The sequence below is a fragment of the Otolemur garnettii genome, unplaced genomic scaffold (genome assembly GCF_000181295.1).
Source record: "Otolemur garnettii isolate 467f Iridium unplaced genomic scaffold, OtoGar3 scaffold00116, whole genome shotgun sequence".
Taxonomy (NCBI): domain Eukaryota; kingdom Metazoa; phylum Chordata; class Mammalia; order Primates; family Galagidae; genus Otolemur; species Otolemur garnettii.
In genome coordinates, this window is record NW_003852511.1 from 4,740,906 (window position 1) to 4,744,179 (window position 3,274).

The window sequence follows — 3,274 nt, forward strand, 5'->3', positions numbered from 1 at the left end:
AACTAGAAAAAAACAGAGATAGTCCAAGTTATCATCAGAGTCACAGAACAAAAAAGTACTTGACCAGTTCCAGCCAACAGTTGGAAAGGGCCAGTCAGGTTCAAAGTAAGGAACAGGTGAAGATTTATTTATATTTCATTACCCACTAGGAAAAAACCTGTGTTACATAAGAAAGATTCATAATATCTACACTTTCTATATCATTTTATGCATACCACAATTTTGAACCATTTCAAAAAAATATCTCAAACTCTACCTAATAGCACACACCACACAGAATCCACTGCAGCAGTAAGATTGCACAACTGATCCATTACTTCGGCTTTTATTGAATTATCAGCTATTTTCTGTGTGTATGCACTGATCGAGGCTTTGCAATGCAAAGGTAGTTGAAAAACACTACAGGTCCACTGGGACTCCAGACAGATAAACAGGCAAGTGCAGTGGAGGGTAATGAGACTTAATAGCAGGGTGCATAGGATTCTCTGGAGCAGCACTGGGGGCTTCTTAGAACTGGAGGCTTAAAGACTGGGCAAGTATGGGCAAGTCAAGTTTTCCTAAATGCTTTAGGCACCTCTAGGCTAGGACGAAATTTAAAATATGAGGTCAACATAGTGAGTTTTTCATAGATTGTCCTTTATTCCAAAACTATGCCCTTTTTACTTTTTGGCAATTTAAATAACTTTCCTTTTACGATACAGAAATAACAGTCTGTAACAGTTCGGCCTATCTTTTTTTTTTTTAATTTATTTTTATTTTTGCAGTTTTTGGCTGCGGCTAGGTTTGAACCCACCACCTCCAGCATATGGGGCCAACGCCCTACCCCTTTGAGCCACAGGGCCACCCCCAGTTTGGCCCATCTTGAACGTCCTTTCTGAATCAGTCAATTGGCAATAATGAGTTAGTTGACAACCTGATTGGTCCCTGAAAGGGTTTGTTGTTTTTTGGTGTTGTTGGTATGGGGTGTGTGTGAGTGTGTGTATAGACGTCTATGAAATCCAAGTGCCCTGAAACCCACTGACAGTTGGGCCAAAATGGGCAGCCAGGGTGTTCTAGGCCCAGGAAGAAATACAGGCTCTCAGGCCATGCCCCAGACTTGCTGAGTCAGACTTGGCATTTTTACAAGATCCCTGGGTGATTTGTACACACATTAAAGTTTAAGAAGCACTATTCTAGGAGAGGGAACAGCAGGTATAAAGACTGGTGGGAGAGATCATGGTGGTCTGAAGATCCTTTCCAAAGCAGGGAGAGTCAAGGCCACATTCAGGGAGAGTAAGAGTGATCCCCAGAAGGCAGGCAAGGAGGGAGGATGAAGATAATTCATATTTTCTCTCTGCTCCAACGGTAGAGGGATAGATAATTGCTCCATATTTCAACCTGGGTTTTTTTTGTTGGTTGCAGTTGTCATTGTTGTTTAGCAGGCCCGGCCCGGGCTCAAACCTGCCACCTTCAGTGTATGTGGCTGGCACCCTGCTCACGGAGCTACAGGCGCCCAGCAGAACCTGGTCATTTTCAACTGAGCCATTTTCTATATTGTTTTAAAACCCCCAAAGTACAGATTAAATATCTTGGGACAAATATCTTAGGCCTGTTGTGTGGGAATTAGTGAGATGCTGATTAACCATTCCACAACTATAATAACAGGTCGTACCTATTCTCAGAGTGGCTGGTGGCAAGTCCGTTTTAATAAGAACTAGGCACAAAGGAGAAAGGGTTACCCTCAGCCAAGGATGGGGTGGGAGCGGGAGGGCGGGGGGGCGTGTTCCTGGGTCACGTTGACAGAGGAGTCCCACAACTGCCTGGTCATCCCAATTACTCTTCATTTTACACCGGCATAAGAACTAAATGCGCAGTCTTGTCTTTTTGGTATTTGTTAAGTTAGGATTTAAATGAAAATATGCATTTTCTCTGTTATATTCTAAAAGGGAAAGAGCATGCGGAGTCACTGAGGCAGTGAGCTAGGTACAATCCTCCGTCGACTTCCTGCCTGCCTGCCACCACAGTGCTACTGCTGTCTCCTAAGACTTTGTTTGTCTTCACAAGCACACTTTGAATTCATTAAGGGGTATTTTGGCTTTTTGTGTTGCCAAGTGCCTGCGATAGTAGCTGCTCAATTAATGTTTTAAATAAACGAGGAAGACAGGGTGGAGCCTGTGGCTCAAGGAGTAGGGCTCCCGCCCCATATACCGGAGGTGGTGGGTTCAAACCCGGCCCCGGCCAAAAACTGCAAAAATAAATAAATAAATAAGGAAGACAATAATTCAGAAGAATAAACTCTCTGACCTCTAGTTACGTGGCCAACAGTTGTGAGAGGTTATATATCTTCTCACATTTGGGGAGATTTTGTTTAAATTCTGATTTTTATGTCTGGAAGCTCAGAATATTTGGTAACTCTCAGAATGATGTGGCATGCTGTTTGTTGGTGAAGTGTTAGAAATTTTACTCTGTGTGTGTGTGTGTGTGTGTTTAAAGAAATGGGGTCTTGCTTTGTTGTCCAGGTTGGCCTTGAAGTCTTGGGCTGGAGTGATCCTCCTGCCTCAGCCTCCTGAGGACCTGAAACTGTTGGCATGCACCACTGGGCGCAGAGGTAAAGTGCTGTTTTATGCAAAGAGAAATCAACCTTGTAAAAATTACATAATCATTTTCTAAGCTCACTAGGAAAGCTAGGCTAATTTGAGAGGCATAGGACTGTAATATATTTGGAATCAGAACCGAATATTAATATAGTGTGGTCCTATCTTAAGCCTAAACTCTGATTATGTCTAGAATCCAGATGGTGAGAGTTTTAGAGGTCCTGGTGGGGCAGCCCCAGGAATAGGTTCCCATGAACGACTGAAGACCGTTCCTGGGAAGCTCTTATTCAGCCCTTTCCTAGTGCACAAGATCAACTCATAATAAATTGCTTTGTGGAAGGGAACAGGTAATTGTACGTGTAGCAGTTTGTCTGCATCCAGATTTCTCGCTACTGCTTCCGAGGCATTTCTTAGTCCTGTCCTGTCTAAAAGCATCTGAGACTCAAAACTGACAGGGCTGTTGTCACTAAAATGCCTGTAGGCTCCCCAGTCTCAGGCAGCACTCAGGGAAGAGAGTGTGGTCCGGCTCTACTACTAGAGGGGGCAGCCTCACACACCAGCCGAGGTCACTCACTCCGTTAGGTGTTGGCATGGAAGCAAAGTCCCTTCTCACTGCCCAGCTGGTGCTGACATCACAGCAGTGCTGGAAATGCAGAATTTATTTTGTAAACAGTTGGGTGCGGGCCAACTTTTTTTTTTTT